Consider the following 19263-nt stretch of genomic DNA (forward strand, 5'->3'; position numbering starts at 1 on the left):
GTCGCGGAGCGTCCCACAGCCGCGGCTCTAGCGGCAGTATCTGCTGCTTCATTGCCGTCGATTCCGACGTGAGAGCGGAGCCACGCGAAGGATATTGTCAAGCCTCGTGAATCAGCTTCATGTAAAGATGCGTGAATATCGACGACCAGCGAGTTGGTGCTGTTTGGGTTGCTAATTTCCATTAAGGAAGACTTGCTGTCGGACATTACTACAGCCGGAGTATGCTCACTTTTGAGAACCCATTCGCAAGCATGCTTAATGGCCAGGAGCTCTGCCTGAAACACAGAACAAGTAGGGTGAAGCTTTAGTTTTTTAGTATACAATTTTCTATTAAGATGATGAGCGACTACAGCAGCTCCTACACCCTCCTCTCGTTTGCTGCCATCTGTATACACGGCATAACATTGCGGATCTAGGAATGTCGTGGGCTAATTATAGTTGAATTCGTCAGGATGGGCTAACTGGCCTGCTTTCATCCTCATTAGTCATCTCTCACTGGTGCCCCGCCATTATATACCGATATCGCAGACGGGGTTCCCATACCATTATCACCCAATAAAAAAAATATTGCTATCTAACATGGTAAACATAATTGATGTTTCTAACAATATTTATATAGATACCTCCACTTTACTGAAAATAGAGTACCATTCCATTGTAAGTGCGCGATCAAATAAGTATGTCCGGGAAGCTATTTTTAGGCCACTCGTCTCACTGGAAATGTTCCACCTAATCACTGGGCCCATTCACGAATTCGCCAGTGGGAGCCTCTGTCCTCCGACCAAAATTTATTCTGTCATCTTATATTGTACATATGTACTGTAAAACAAGGGAATAAAGTTCAAAATGAATAAATAATATTCTATCCTGTGTAAGACACGTTTTGTTATGTTTAACTATTACTACACAGGTCACGTCTTGATACCTATGGGTCAGGCAGGACATAGCAAACACTCGAGAAAAGGAAGGATCATATATTACATAAAAGTTGCGCCGGGATAAGGAAATCAAAGTTTACATAGAGAAGGTAAATGGACTTGGGTTCATGAAATAAAGAAATGTACAAATGCATTAAAAGTATTTTAAGATATCTACTAACAAATAGCTTCAATTCGCATTAATAAGGTTTACAAGATAGAAATACAAAGTGCTGAAGTCATTGCATAGGTTCTACTTCACGTTTCTGTTACTGACCAGCTGTTTTTAAAATTAGTAACATATCCATTATGTTATTCATTTTAAACAGTGGCACAGACAATTTAGAATATGGAAGCATAACACCTTAGTCCTCAAGCCAATGCCAATACACGTGGGCTACCATGAGATTAACAATGTGATCTGTGATATCCGTGGTGCTATTTGGGCCTACAAGCGACAATTACCACTTTCCACCAGATGGGCCGTCAGATTGTAATTTATACAAGGTACATAAAAAAGTATGCTCCTAGCATAGAATGGGCCACCCCTTCTTTCTCGTGGGTGTCGTCTACAAGCAACAGTTACTACTTTCCACCAGATGAGCTGTTAGATTGTTTGTAATTTATACAAGTGTCATAAAAAAGTAGTAGTAGTAAATAGTTTATATACTAATTAACGCGGCCAAAGCCACGGGAAACAGCAAGTGTAGCTATAAAGTTTGTCAGCCCATCTCCAACTTCCTAGTGGTGTAAAACCATTAATTTTGTTAGATCAAGTACAGCAATGCTATTCACTAAAAATCTACCGCAACGCTGCGCCCGCCGACGAGCTCTAGGCTGATCAGCCTTGCGAACGACCGTGGCTACAGCGCTGCGGTAATTGGTATTCACTAACGTGTCAAACCTCATCGACGAACTGTAGGCTGTGATAACTCGAGGCTGTGCGCACGGACGAGATAGGGCTTGCAACAAAAACCGTAAAATGAAACCGATAACTGTAGAAATATAATATTTTATTGACAAATGGAATGTTTTATTCAGTTTAGAATGTTATTTAAATAAATATTATATAAAATAAACATAAATTTATACATTAAACATTTGATTTTGTTTTTTAAAGTTAAGATTTGTTTGAATACCCTTGCTTCCATTGCCGTAAAATAAACAAATAACACTTATACGTAGGTACGTAGAGAGTATTATATTCCTTGTACTTAACATTCCAGAGGCGCACTTTTTGTATTTGTTTATTCTCTTTTAAAAATAATTAATAAAATTAACGTAACTTTACCAACGTTTTATAAGTTTGGATGTATCTATCAAATACGTAAGTAAAATGTGCTTTTTATTTACTTATATTGTTTTTAAGGTTATATTTTTAGTAACTAAAATAAATGCATATCTCGTAACATGCCATGAAATGAGGTCCCTTCGCAAAGTAGTCGGAGATGCTGATGGAATATATAAAGAATCAGACATGGCTTGTGACAGGACATACACGAACAGAAAAAAGGATTAATTATATTTTTGTGGAGTATCTTAAATAAATAACTAATTTATAATTTTAGAATTATGTGTCTAATTGGTCTTATTGTTATTTTTAGGTCCACGCCGTCATTTGACTGACAGTATCCCGATGACACTTATCTCCTTCACAATAGCAGCCTCAACTAGAAAGAGAGTAGTCTCACAAAGATTTGTTGCCACTGAAGAGCACCGAGTAGAGACAGAACAAATTTTGATAGAGAATCAGACAACACTAGTTCATATCTTATAGCTAATAAATGAGATATGACTAAATTAAAGTCAGCCATTGTACGATTTAATTAAAAAAAAAATTAAAAAAATGTCAAATAATTTTTATTCAATTAAATTTAAAATATTATAAATGGTAATTCTTTATGATTCTACCATCCATTGTGAAGAAGGGGAGAAACCTCAATTTTGGTTTTTAAAATACTAATAGATTTTACAATAATACATTTCTAAAAATATACACTGCCAAACATAACAAGAGTTATTGGAATTATTAGTTAAATCAAGTTCATTATTGAAAATATAAGATTAAATTATGTCATTTAATAGTCATTAGTAATTTTGAAATATAAGTTTCATCTTATATAATTTTCAAATAAAAACACAATTACAATAAAATTTTATAATTATAAACTTGTTTCAATTTTAAATAAATAATTTTTAATGAATATTTTTTTTAATTTCTTACTCCATACTAGTTATAATATGAATTAATTATAATAATTTTAAATTAAAATATACATTTACAATATAATATAATATTAATTTTAATTCACAGGTAGACAAAAATGTAACAATAAAAAAGTATTTGAAAATAGTTTTAAGATATAAGTACAAAAAGTATAGCTAGCTTATTTTCAGACTACAAAATTTTCTTTTGTGCTTCTTCATTTTGTATAGATGATGTAACTGCATCATATTATCAGCATATCACAAACAATACAGCAATACACTACTATTATTGTGGCTGTCCAAGGGTTTGTGTCATGCTACTAAATGAGTTTCAAAATCACCTGAAAAAAAACAAGTAATGTTAATTATTTTTAATTAGCCACATAGCCAATCCTGAATTTATGTGTGTCATGTTTTTTAAAACTATGATTTTGAAACAATTTTTTATAATAGTTCCAACCTGAATGCTAAATTTAGTGGTCTAATTTAACAAAAATTTATTGACATGAATTAATAATTTACTACATGTTTAACTAAGTTGGTTTCTTTCTAACATATTAGACATAGTTATTTTTATACAAAACCAGAGGCCACTAAGCTTATGGATCACCTAATGGGAAACGGTTACCATGATCCATGAATATTTGTAACACCAGAAGTATTATTATGCATACTAGAATACTTGTTACACACCATTATTAACTAGCTAGTTGTTCCCTACACAAACATCTGCTGACACAATTAAGCTTGTCTCAATAAAATAAACAAGTGCACACAATCACTGCAAAGTATTATTTTTCCTGCTTTAAATTTATTTATGTACCTAATACCATCAATTAATAAAATTTAAGTTACAAACCTTTAGCTTTAACAACTCTCTGGAACAGGCATACACGGTGACAATTCTTTTTCTAACATATTGATTAATTCTTCAGAAAGTCGGTAATGATGAATATAATCCACATCACATAAAGTTGTTGATTGTCGGCATTTCTTACAATCATTTTCTATTTTAGCTTCTTTCAACAAATGGGTCATTACACATAAACGGGCAGCAATCGTTTTTAAACACAAATTGATAATTTCAATACAATTAATAATCACAGAATTCAAGAAACAAATAAATATATTAGATGAATACTATGCAAACAGCGTAGAAAACAAAGCTTTTGAGTTTGACATAAGAAATCGAGGCTGTAGGCTAGGCTGTCGGCGAAGGCGAGGCTGATTTTTGTTAGTGAATACCAAATACTATGGCAAAATGTCAAATCGCACAGCCTTGAGTAGTTCCCGTTTATGCCGCTCGTCTTTGAGCTCGTCTTTGGGCGCTAGTGTCGCGTCTTAAGAATTAGTGAATACCATTTCAATATTTCATCGCTGCGTCAAGGCTGATGTCTAGGCTGTTTGCTTAGAGAATAGCACTACAGTATGTGGGTGCCTTAATTACTAAAATTCACCGGTATAAAACTGTTTAGTGTAGGTGGCTGCCCAAATTTAAACCATTCAGTTTTATGTCCCAGAGGTTGTGGCCTTTACAAGAGTCATCAACAAGTTCATTAGGGGTTAAGAGTTATTAAAAAGTTAAATAAACAGTAAGGATTATGCAAACGAGTTGTGCTGGCGAAATCAAATTTGAACAGTCTCGTGGTTAGGAAAATTATATTTGGTCCATAGGGACTTTACGGACAACGTTCATAATCTAATGTAATATAATACTCATAATATTTTGGTAACATACCACAATTTTTTTTTTATACATGACTTAGAATGGCAAGCAAGCTGACGGCCTACCTGATGGAAAGTGGTAACCGTCGCCTATAGACATGAGCAGTACCATATAGCAAAGCAGTAAATGTAGCCAAGGATCCATTGCATTTTCTAAGTAATAAATCTATAGTGACATTGTCTTCGACTGTGGTAAATATCGTACAAACGAATTTAATATGAAAGATGATAATAAAACTACTATGTCATTGTTAGTATCTGTTATAAACAGCAATAGACTCACAATATCAAATTGCTGAGCATAGTATAGTCTACTTATAGTATATATATATAGTTTTGCTAGTAGTTGCCAGACTTGGCAGGCTGTATGGCAACCGCAATTAGTCTTTAGTGATGTGTGATAGCAGAATGTGTGATAGGCAGCAACGTCCCTCTTAAAAGAAGGACGCTATTCCTCAACCATTTAGTTCCCTTTGTCGGCTCTTACGACACCCACGAGAAAGGAAGGAGTAGCTTATTCTATGCCGGGACCACTCTGCGATATTATTCGTTTGTTTATATTTCATTAATTCGGTTGCAACAAATGCAGACAAATGTATATATTATACTAGACATATATATATTATAAGGATTGCTAAATTCACTAATACAGGAACAGTAACTTTGGCTTTGATTATCCATTTAGAGCACTAAAGTAAGCAAGTTCAAGTAAGTTAAGCTTAAATAAGTTCGTAAGCATATTTATTTATTTTATTTATAAAAAGATCACAATAGACCAAACTATTAAATGTGGGTCAAACAATTAAAATAATTACTCTAACTGTAAGGTGAATCGACCGATCGCTTCGCTCGGCATACCATAACGGTACCATCAATTACGTTATAACCAATGACTTTTATACTAAAAATCGAAGTACCTAACTATTCTATACTCTGTAAAGTAACGGAGTGAGATATGAATATAACGCGTTACCACTTCAACAATATAAGATACAACATTACAGTAGAAAAAAGATTCGATTCAAGCATATACCGAGCCATTTGACCGTAACGAATTATAGTATACTAGCTATTACCCTTGACTTCGTCCGCATAACCAAAATATCTTTAATCCTCCTTCTTTTAAAAAGCCTATGCCTTTCTTAGTACTTTATGAAGATGTTAAGGCGCTAAGAATTAACAAACTCACTTCCACATTTCTAATATTAGTAAAAAATATATAATAGGCTATTTATTTATTATATTATATATTATGGAGAAGTTATTGAGATTTTTTTAATGTCATCGTTTCATTTTTTTTAATAGCAATATACCCATATTGCTAACAATCCCTTACCCCTCGAGGTTCTTGAGTTGCAACCCCATAAGGGCAAACGCAGTGTAAGACAATCCCCCACTAGATAGAGTGACGACCTCAAATACTTTGCAGGGAGTCGGTGAGTCAGGACCATTCCTTATGGCAGTTAATGGAAGAGGCCTATGTTCAGCAGTAGACAGTTAACGACTTAAGGCATCATTTGCTAAAATTCTCCTCCGATGCAGAAAGACTAAGCCGAATTGTTTACAATGACATTTAATTTGTTCTCATGGTAAGAAGTGCGAAACGAAACCAGTCAAGCCATATGTATGTTTTGCATTAAATAATTATGTAATGTAACGGAGGCAGGACAATGCAAAAAAAGGAATGATGATGACTACTCGACCAGGAACAAAAAAATAATAAATGATCTCAAATTGATCATCTGGCGACCGTGGCAATCATGAAGCTCTAATATATAAAACACGAGTCGAAACATATTGAAATATTGAGATTTCCAATGTATCTACCTACATCTCTGGAAATTATTCACTCCATTTGTGTATCAAATTTGATTTAAATCCGTTCAACCGTTTAAAAGTAATTAAGTAACAAACATCCAAACATCTTTACAAGCGTTTACTATTATAATATCAGTATAATAAAGAAACCACGATTTTTTGATGAGACGTAAAAAAAGATATAAAATTGATTATACCAGCAGCTGCTACTAATTAACAGACGCGTGGACAGTCAATTACGTACCATCTTGTTATATTACGCTTGAATGCATTGTACAATGTTCTTACAGGCAGACGAAGACAGATGCGATGCTGACAATGTGTTTTTGGCGTGACTACTTTGTTTTAGTACTTATTACAAACTTTAAAAAAAATACTTGCAAAAAACGCTAACAGTTTTTGCATCTCTTCGGCGGTTCGCGGAATACCAATCTTTTTTTTTCTAAAGTGGCATACATTCAGATAACTGAAATATAGGGATATCTTTAAAAATAGTGTAATATTATTACTTTATTATATTTTTCTGATTTATAACGTATACTTTTTTTTAATAGGAATGGAACACCGGCAATTTTCATCAACACGACATAGTATTTGGCTACAACTATTACTCTTGAAGTACCTATAATATCTATTATTATAGGTACTTCAAGAGTTTTTACACTCGTCCATTACAGGTGACGGACCACTGAATATGTATATAATATTTATTCACACAGCTTATTTAATGGTAAAAAATTACTGCAACACCAGGGGTCTTTCGTACGCGTTGCTAACCCTGAAGACAAGAGAGAAAGAGAATATTTGTAACGGGAACTATTGGTCCTGTCAAGGTCATTGTACCTTGACAGGTATAATGACCTTGACAGGTCGAACTCAATGCAAACCTCCTTAGAAAACATTGTAGTTAATTCTTGATAAATTTGTCTTCACTAGTGTCACGCCAGCATATAGTGACAGCGCAAGCGAGTTTTCTATTACTATTATTCTTTTACTACACATTAAAAAACCGTAAAAACACCTTAATACACCCTTTCTAAAAAAACGTATACATTATTTTTTTGGAATATCTACCCATACGCAAAATTACAGCAAACTCATTTAGACGGAACTGGTTTTAATTTAGCTTGCAGGATTTAACTTAAACTAACTGACAAACATTGAAAACATTAAAGTATGTAAAAAAAACCTGTAAAAAAGCATTATGCGAAATGTACATACGCTAAATAAATACAACCCAAAGTGAAGACAGATCGATAGACACTATACGTAGCAACGCTATCACGTCATCAACGTCGCCCGTCTGCCCTCAAACTTTCACCTTCGCGTCCTTATCTACCGCCCAGACGGAGGTTAACGAATCCACTGAACTATAATCAAAACTTAAACACCTTAACTAAATCAAACCAATTTTACTTTACCTATCCGTTTTCATAATAATCTATAATGTGTAATGAAAAATTTTGGAAAAAAATTCAGTTCTACAGCAAGTTATCTATGATAGACAATTGAACTACGAAAAATTGTATACCTATATGTCATACTAAGTATGTAAACGAAGGTATTCAGTAAGTCTTGCCAGTGATGAGTTACGGAACCGAAATATGGTCTTACAAGGAAAAGCTTAAACTTGCTCAGCGAACTATGAAGAGCGCTATGCTCGGAATTTATTTGCATGATAGAATTCAAAATAGTAATACCGACAGAAAAACCAAAGACAACCAGAAAGATAAGCAAGCTGAAATGGCAATAAGTTAGTGAGATAGTTCGAAGAACCAACAACCTAAGGGGAAGAAAGGTCTGCACGGGCAAACGCAGTGTTGGACCACCCCCCATTAGATGGAGTGGCGATCCCAAATGCATTGCAGGAAGTCGGTGGATGCAGGTGGTTTGGGTCCATTCCTTACCGTTCCGCCGTCTATGGGGTAAGCTTATAACATATTTAACAGTGGACATATAATGGCTGATATAATGGTAATAAAATATTAATACTCGTAATTTAATTATAAGTAAATATATTTAAGCTACGAATTAATGATATCAAGTCAAGTTCTTAATTGTAATTGATGTGGACGTCAAACTTTTCCAAGTATTCAAAATTCCTCGAACTGCAGTTATATAAAGAACTGATTTAGGTTTGCTTACAACCATTCCCATCCAAAACTGAAAATCGGTAAATAAAGTTGCACTATTTTGAATATTATTTGAAATACAATCTAATATTTACGACCTTTCTATCCAGCTTGTCAATTATAAAGATACTTCTTCTATATACAAGTAATATCTCACAACAGAATATTCTGCGATCCAATTTTCGAAATCCCTTCACTTAATCGTGAGTTAGTATCAAACGTCTTCACAAAATGGACTTTTATAATGTTAGTAAGATAAATAGATAGATACTCTTTACTGTTTTAAAAGATTATAATTGAAAATAAATATAAAAATACAACACACAAAGAAAATGATAAATAGTAATAAACATTTCTCTTTCTCAGCTAACTTCTATCTAGCTCTCATAAAAAATCTAGTCCGGTTTATATACATGAACGTAGAGTCATATAACGTAGGTAGAGTTTACATATACCTTGTTTCAAATTTGTGAATAATTTAGCTACTTTTACTTTTCTAGTACGTGTCTATATCTACGTCCACGATTTTGATATGCTAGCATCATATAATTACATGCATATGCATTTTATTTAAAAATATATTATTTTATTTAATATGATAAAAAATTCACTAGCAACTAATCTCCATTCAGTATGCATAAGCTCTAAATAAATTTAACAAACTCATTATTATATTAAAAACAGAAACTCACAATAGCTTCAAAGCCGCTTTTGTTACACCTGAAAATAGTACGGCCTTCCTTACAAAAATTAAAACCTTAATTTCTAATTAGTGAGCTTAATTACATAGTTTAAAGATCTTAGAAAATTATAAATATAAAAGTTAATGTATATGTATGAATGCTTACAACTCAATAAAACAACAAATATGAGAAAACCAGAAGAAAATCATATATAATATGAAAGGTCATGTGGAAAACCACTTAGGTTGTCTTTTAAAATAATTAAATTAAATAATTTAATCTTCATTAAAAATTAAAGTAATAAACCAAAAATTCGACATATCAGTAAGTTTTTGACGGTTTATGAATAACTATATCCCAATTATAAAAATTCATCATGTCGTTTTGGCTACACTTTGTGCCAAAGATCTGAACCACAGATAATATAATACTATACTAGTCTGAACATACATATTTACATACCTTCCACTAAAAAAATAATCCTCCTCATTTTTTAATCAGGTAAAATAATTCTATGTGAGCGTAATCACGACAACAACTATATACAGCTATAACAGTATAATAAACGTAATTATTTATTAAGAACAAACCCTCATGAATAATTATATCTTAATGGCTATCCCATTAAAGATGGACAGGGATCGAAAGTTCCTAAAAACAAATAGAAATTAAATCACAGTTCTGCAAATTCAAAATCTTCATGGCCACAACTGAGGTAAGGGAAAAATGAATTATTAATAATGAGACTATAGTTCCTTTGCTAGCAATATGTCCTACCAGGTCGACCTCCTCATCATCATCAACAACAGAAATCATCATGGATAATTTTGTGGAATTTATCACGATGGGCTAACTGGCCTGTTTTTAATCCTCGTCTATCATAGATGAGGATTAAAAACAGGTCAACCCTCACTAGTACCAGCGGGGTTGCCGTTACATTTTTACTCATTAAAAAAAATACCTATAGTATAAAATCTTTTGCAAATGACAGGATTTACATCCATTTTGGTCCAATACTAACTTTTCTACACGATTGAAGTGGGTATATACGAATATATTTAAAAAAAATATCTCAAGTAAATATACTCGGCTATAATCCGTAATGGAATGGCGTTGTGGTAAACATAACACTCCACATGCCTAAATTTCGCCGAGCATATTAGAAACCAACATGACAGGGGGCGACAGGAGGTGTACATTTTCTATTCATAAATTATTAACATGCGTAGTAGCTTCCACAGATTTTTCCAATACAAACTCTGCTTAGTTCGCCCGTGTCCTATAGCGAGAATGAGGCTCCCAGATATCAAAGCTACTTAACTACCAAAAAAACTTTGCTTAATTTTTTTTATACCACGAAAAGGACAAGCAAGCTTACAGACCGTTTAATATGTAGTAAACGGTAACTATAGCCTATTGATGCCGGCAACACTAAGGGTGTCCCGTGCACGTTGCCGACCCTGAAAAAACCTTATTATGCTCTTTTTGATGAACCTAATACTGTAGTCTCTAGGGTAAACCTCAGCAGGGAGCTTATTCCACAGCCTGAGAAGTTTAAGACTAAATGGTGTGTACATTATTTTCTCAATACAGAAATCGCTGTTTTTACCGAAACGAAATGTTAGCACATGTTTTCTTTTTAACTTGAAACAAGATATACCCTTTTCCTTACGTGATAGTTATTAAGTTAGAAGGCGTTACGATAGTCGTTAACTTTATTGGGTACTCCATTCGTGACCCATTTTCTTGCAAATTACGTTCAGAAAACCAGGTTACTGCAATGTCGACCTCAATAATTAACTACGGTAAGAACTTAAACAAGTTGGTAGGGGAAAATTCTAACCGGATGCTTTTTGGGGTCGATTTCCATGTACTTATTTCTAAAATCAGAATATTATTATTGTGCGTAGCCACTTAATAGTACTATAATCTTCAGTACAACTTAGTGGACTTAATAGTACTTCTTATAAATAAATTCTGATGATAGATATATTATGAATTGTAAAAAAGTAAAAGGTGATGTTATTTTTTTCCGTTTGTATTTTAAAAATAATAAAGAAGATTCATTCATACTCACATGATATTTATGTTTGATACCTTGTAGCCATCACTCGATTACCGACTCTCGGTAATCGATAGAGGAGAGGCTGCCAGCGCCGCCTCCCAGCTCGATTCCATGATTGTATACTCTAGATTAGCGAATGAGTTGTCTCTGCCTATTAATTACACTGTACTCTCTGTAAGATTATTTTAAGTTTGTCCATGTTTTTTTGTGTATTATAATATTTAATACGATTTATATGTTTACCTCCAGTAAAAGTATATTCCCACAATAAAAAACGTTTTCTTTGGCCCGTAACCCCAAGAACTCACTATAACCTATACAAAGTAAGATTTATATACCTGCGTCAGTCTAGGATACACATCTATACTGCCAGTATATTATCTGTGTCAGACACATTTAATATCCTGCTGATTTATAAATATGAAAGTCTAAATTGGCAGGATATTTATAATATAAATCAAGATAGTCAATATTCTATGAATAGAATTAAATATTCTGTATAAAATTATGCTCGCCGTAAAATTCTTCTTCATAATTACAATTTTAAACTTATAAAATATTTGCCTCGACAAATAATATAATGACAAATGTATATTTAGAAAGATAAACCAATCTGACATTTAAGGAAAAACGTTATTCTCGAGTAAGTTCAATAAAATCTTTTCTATGTCCTATCATATTATAAAATTTAAACATTTCACTCTGCATGTCTTATGTTTTATTAGAGACGGGATTTACGCAATCATGTACTTACTCGTAAATGTAATTATTGTGATGCGGGACAATGAGTGGGTAGAATAAAATACTTCAGCTTCGAAAGCGGAGACATGACAGCGCTACATCAGTCTACTCGTGACTTATGCTGATGTTACCTGGTCGAAACTTCGAGATAATTCAAGTAAATTATCATAGTTTACTAAAATGATCGCTTTCATTTCTGTCTCTTATAAATTCTTAAATCTCCAAATACTTTCATTTCTATACGTATAAACTTTTACTCATAATTTACAAATTTGATTGCAATTAAAGGATGTGCTTTTATATAAATTGTGTTGACGATTGTATTACCGATAAAATTTTTTTTCGATATTTTTCGAACTTCCACTTATTGGAAAAGTCCCTTTTCATTTTTCTAATGTACAAAGGAGAAACATTGTTAGTAGGGGTCTTCTGTCTTGAATTATTCACATAAAAGATCAAAGGCAATACATACAATTTTCTTACTAGCTGTTTCACGGGGCTTTGCTTGTACTGAATCATGGATTATGTTCCTATAAGAAAAAAAGTAAATCCGTTCTTAGTCCTTTCAAATTCGGTAAAATGTAACTACCGAAAATATCCATTTATTTAATTAACGAAGAATTGACTTTGTATAGTTGGAATTTTGAACTTTGGGCGCATTTAAAAACCTTTAGCGATACAATACTTCAAATTTTATATTATATTAGGACTTAGGCTCATAGAAATACCAAACTCATTCAAACATTTTTCGAGATATTATAAAAAACTGAAGAATAACTGACTAATAATACTGTTTTGCTACTTAATGGAATTAGTAATTCATCTATTTTTAAACGACTCCAAACATTTTTACCCTTCATTTTATGCGACATCATTGCTGATTCTAAACGAATTTTAATGACAATTAATGCAATTATTAGGGTTGGCTCTCGTATTAATCCCGTATAAATTAGGAAATAGTTAGGACACTATTGATATCAATATTTGGTAAAACAACTTAAATTCAATTCAAATAGACTTGTTTACAAACACTATTAAATTAGGAGTTAAAAATATCAGTTTATTTTGTATCTATATAACAACAAAATCGAAAAATTCATATGAGTTTACACACTAACAAACAAGCCAATATTTAAAACCTTTTATTTCGACTTCTATCTATTCGAATAAGCTAGTTGAATGCCAATTCAGCTAATATAGTTATGTTATTACAAAAAAGAATAGCAATCATGAAATAGCTATTGATCTTAACATTATCTGGGAATAAAACGAAAAAAGGCCGCCCTCCTGTATTTATATAGTGCCATTATGAACATTTAGAGATCTGAAAGAAACCCTAGTATACAAAAAACAACCCTTCATGAAACATCTAGTACACAAAGGGAATAGAATAAACAGAAATTGTATAATAAAAACAAATGATAAAATATTAAATGTAATGATACTTACTCATGTTTTGTTCATCATGATTTCATTAAAAATTATAGATTACCTATTGCTATTGTGAGATTTGGGCGTCACTACAGTGACTATGCCGTCGATGTAGGTGGACCACCCATTACGATTTTGAGAAGGGTGGCATTAATTTTAAACATAACAGGATTTTTTTTCACATAAACTGAAGCGCAGATCGAAAAGATAGAAATTTCGAAAAATGGCAAGTATTGCTTTTTAGTAACATTTCTTTACAGATTTATTATTAATTTTCATTATTTCCTTTCCATTTTAATTTTTATTTAGTGTAAATATAATGCGGATATCATTTAATTAATAAATTTTAACGTCATTCTTTTGTAATATAGTTTTTAATGTAATCCAGTCTGATTTTAGAAATATTCTATACTCTATTTTTTTCCAGAATCTACTTTAATGATTCAGCTTATTTTTATATATGATTTTTGCAAGGTAAGTTGCAAAGAATATTTTATATAAAATAATTAAATACCGACCGTCCTCGCCCCGCACTTCTTTTTTTGAAAATACAACTCATGTCCATACCTATAAAAAGGTACATTACCAATATAATCGCTTTCTATTCTATTATATATAAAATAGTTTTTAACTGTTAGTTTTTAACTGATTGAATGGAGGCATGTGCGCGGACGCTTTTTCCTGTAAAATAAATGTAATTTGTGTGTTTTAAACTGTATGTGCCTTGAAGAACCTATAAGAATTTGTGTGTACGTGCATATAGGAGTTGAGGAAGAATTGCCGATCACCTACAGCAAAAAAATTGACGAAGCCGATGCCAGGTTAGTCCTCCTCGACAGACAGAATCTTTTCCTAAATAAAACGCTTCCACTACGGTGTTTTACCTTACAAACAGGAATCATACCAAGATTAATTCATTAATTAGTAAAACTATTACTATGAACGCATCTTCAATATCAATTTATAGTTTTACAACATCTAAAATAGCTTAAAATTAACATATTGAAATCCTTTTCGTTTCTACTCTGTATTTGCACCTCTAAAATACATATAACATTTACAGTATAATGTACCATTAAATATTTCAACACAAATAAACCCTTTCAATTTACAAACTTGATAACATCGTCATTTTAACGATATGTCTCATAAATGTAAACGTTATAGGTAGACACCCTGTCATAAATTTTAGTTTGATGACTACAGACACGCTATGTCAGGATACGTATGTCATCACAATTTCTATTACTATTTTATATTAGGCCCCCAAATAACTATTTACTATCATTTGGTAATCGAGAACAAAGTGAAATCTTTGTAACGAATTTCTAAATCGTTCTGCTTTAAATTATATGTAATAATAAAAATATAAGTATGTATACGTAATGACCCTCTATAGCTCTTTACTATTAGCAGAGCCAATGTCTTTCGACATAGACCTCATAATTTTTTGATGACATTTCATCTCTTTTCTTATATCCTAAATTTTATCTACCGAAAGCTGTCCAAATCGGTCCAATAAATTTAGCCATGAAACCGTGACATACTAACAGATTTTCTCTATGTTTTTCTAGTATTTTTCTTCTATTTCATCATCTATAATTATCATATATTATTATTTTTACCGTATCTAAACTATTTTATCTTGTAATTATTTGTATTTATAATAAGTTTGATAATGTAATCTCTTGGAGGAAACAATAAAGAGTATTTGTTATCTATTTTTCTTTATTTTAATACTTTTTAAAAATACTTTTAAAAATAATAAATACATTTTTACTTAACAGTAATATTTAACAATAAAACATTAAAATATACATTTTACAATTTGCTAGATTCCATTACTGTCTTTTATTTGTAAATATACCTACTATTTGTATATACAATACATTTTATTATAAATGCTTATTACAATCGAAGAGCTAAAATTTACGAAATAAGATCACAGGTAAATATCATATAATAAAATAAAGATTATAGAAAAAAAACAAATATTTGCACTTACAAAAATATGTAATAACAGTTTAAAACAGATGGAAAATAGAATATACATCAAAAATTATTTTGTTCCCATAGCGACTAATACGACAACAAAGGGATTACGGAAAGTTACCCCAGCTTGTTTACTTGCCACAAATTTCCCCTAGCTACTTATAGAACGTAGTTGATTGAACCAACTACATACATTAATAATTATAAACTTCCCCCTATCGCACTTTTCTACGTCAAATTTTTTCTCTATACATATAAATTTATCTCAGAATCTGGTATATTGATTTTGATACAATTTCCATTGACAGAATATATTATGATGAAGTTTAATTGTATATAATTTAGTATGTTGTATACATATTATATATTGGGGGGAAAGGGATTGTTAGTAATAGAGACTGAGAATCCCATTGCTAGCAATATACCCAACCAGGTCGACCTCCTCGCGGTTCCCCCTGGAAACTATCATCGTTAATTCCTGATGAATTCATCATGATGGGCTAACTGGCCTGTTTTCATTCTCATCGATCACCCTTTACTGGTGCTCCGCCAGCGCATCCCGTTAGCGCAGGCGGGGTTACCATACCATTTTCACCCATCAAAACATATATTGTATATAATATAGTTTATTATATATATAATCTTGTCATAGCTAATTTATAAATAAACGAAGATAATATTATTATATTTCTCATCAAGTCATTTGATTTGGCCGAGAAATATAATATTTACATTCGATATTATAGCATTATTTTATTTAATCTTTATTAAAAAAAAACTAGGTTATTATTCGCTTTTAATGTACCTATATTAATAAGCTTTATTGTATTGGCATACTCTTTTTTTAATATTGAATTACAATAATAAGTAATACAGTAATTAGGTCAATTTGTAACTTACAATCGCTACTAAGCCAAGTTCAACCTGAGCCCACAGGATTTGTGGCCTTAATTACTGAATACCGGACCACCCAGGTAGAGGACGCAGCTTAAACACGCCCATTAGTCGCTTCTAATGTCCAATTAAAGGAATTATGTGCGTTACACGAGTATACGAGATGGAGTTATATATATTAGAACAGGTAACTAATTGCTGCTGAAGAAACTTTTCTATTTGTTATCCCTATGTGACTCATTGCAATATAACAATATCCTGCTAATATTAAACTATTTTGATATTTGTCACGCATTCAAGTTAAAATAGTTAAACTGATCTGATTAAAAGGATATATGTGAAAATAAAACACAGACGAAGTCAGGACCTAATCATGTACATTATTGTTTAAAAAATTCCCAAGCATATTTGAATTTCTCGTAACCTATTCTTACAATTATGCTTTGTTTTCTGGCAAAAAATTAATTCAGACCGCCAACGTTTCTCGAGCTATCTTTCTAAAGGGGATGTTCCCTTGGAAAAATTATATTGTAGACACTTGTCAAGTTATAAATACAGGTATATAACTGGTGTATAAATAACCAATACCTATATAGTATAATGCCAATCAGCTTTAAAGATTACAAACAAAATTAAAAATTATCGTTCTGAAGTGTATATATCATAAGAAATAATGTCTATATCTATAATAGTATCTATATTGCTCCATAATATATAAATATATATGAAAAAAAACTATAGAATACCTATATGTATGTTAATTGTTGCTCTCAATAGTCTATCATTTGGATTTGCCAGAAAAAATAGGTAATAGTACCAAGGCACTAATAAGTGGTACTAATGATACAAATGATGATATCTATCAAAACAGTATATCGTGTAGATAATTCTAAAATTATTTTCGTGCAGCATTGGCTGCAACCAAAAACCTAATAAATTTCATCATGTTACTACATAATCTATGGTTGCTGCAAGGATCGTGAAGTGTGAAGTAAATTGCGACGACCTAGCAATCAGCAGCTACATTCACGTTATTCGTCATATTTATTCTGAATGCATTATATCATCATCTTTTCTTTTTATATATACAAACATGTGAATTCATTGTTTCCGTATTTAAATCATACTCGTATCAAGAACAAATTCGTTATTACTGCGAACCCAATAAACTTGAAATTACTCATTCTACAGGGCAAGCCAACACACGTATGGCCAGATACATCGGTAGTATTTAGATCAAGTCGTAGATATTAAAATATGAAGTACTTATTCCAGAGACTGTGTAAGCAACATTCATATTTCCATCGACTTAGATTGACAATCTGATCGTAATTCCGACCTTATAACAACTTGTTAGACATGTGTGAGGTACCAGTGCCATTAAAATACAAATGAACATGTTCCATTAACTTGAATACATTAAGTATTAAACATTACTGCACAACTGTGGTTTATTAAAACATTAAAGAATGTTTAGTTTTATCAAGATACATACCAAATGCAATCGTTGCGCAGAATTGAAAAAATTTTACCTGCTCAAACTTAACTCCAAACCGATAACAATAGAATTACTGCAGGAACCAATACTGATATATTTACTCGCTAAATGTTGCTTTTGACTTTACCCGTGTGAAGTAAATGAAATGTATTCTAGTATAGATCCAGACTACCATTCATGTACCCAATTGAAACCTAATTAAATAATAAAAATCCAAGAGGGGGGAAAGATTGTTTGTAATGAGAAAGTTAGACCCCATTGCTATCAATATACCCTATCAGATCGACCTCCACAAGGTTTCCCCTGGAAACTATCGTGACTAATTTATCACTGAATTCGTCACGATGGGCTAACTGACCTGCCTTTTCATCCTCACTTATCGCCTCTCACTGATACCCCGCCAGTGTATACCGGTAGCGCAGGCAGGGTTACCACGCCATTTTCACCCATTAAAAAAAAAAAAACAAAAATCCCGAAGAAGAAGATGGTACCTATGATTCCATGTAACTAAGAATTACGTATAAAACAAATTGAAATGAAAACCATATTATTCGCAGAAGAATCAAAACGATGGTTAAAACTTTCAAACTTTAAACATTGTTTTTTTTTCTTTCTTCTAGATTTGAATCAGATACTCGGAATAACAATGATTTAAGTTCTTTCTCGTAGATGAAATAACTAATAATTGATGAGAAAGAAACATTCTATGGCGCCATAATAATCAATCATAATCTTAGAATACTTTCACTATGTACTACTATTAAACTATCACTTCTTTATTTATTTATTCATTTTACATATTTGGATAACAAACTTTAACAGCGATTCCTGCACTAAGCTCTAGGCTTGTATCGCCGGAATCTTATATCATTAACAAAACTTCTACAAATGTGTAAAATTAAAGATCTCAAACGTATTCCAAGCTTAGAACCGTTTTTGAAACAATAGAAACTATTCTAAACCTATACCCATGATTAACTGGATGACCGATAATATTAAATTTCAAATAAATATGAAAATATTCTAAATTAGCCCAAAACTTAAAAGAAAATCATTCATGTTTTATTTGCTTTTTAATGTAATTTTTTTATATTTTTTTTTTTGTTATCAAAAACCATATTGATAAATATAATGTCTGTCATATATTTTATGGAAATAA

The 19263-nt window shown here is 31.8% G+C and overlaps 1 long non-coding RNA gene across 1 annotated transcript; it reads right to left on the reverse strand.

Moving 5' to 3' along the window:
• Nucleotides 1–214: 214 nt before the first annotated feature.
• On the reverse strand, nucleotides 215–11901 carry LOC128201580 (uncharacterized). The gene is made up of 3 exons (XR_008253303.1): nucleotides 11887–11901; nucleotides 11561–11720; nucleotides 215–275 (listed from the first exon to the last, which is right to left on the reverse strand). It is a non-coding gene; the product is annotated as an uncharacterized LOC128201580 (long non-coding RNA).
• Between the last annotated feature and the right edge of the window lie 7362 nt (nucleotides 11902–19263).

The sequence above is a fragment of the Galleria mellonella genome, unplaced genomic scaffold, assembly GCF_026898425.1.
Source record: "Galleria mellonella isolate WM207_F2 unplaced genomic scaffold, CSIRO_AGI_GalMel_v1 utg55, whole genome shotgun sequence".
Lineage (NCBI taxonomy): Eukaryota > Metazoa > Arthropoda > Insecta > Lepidoptera > Pyralidae > Galleria > Galleria mellonella.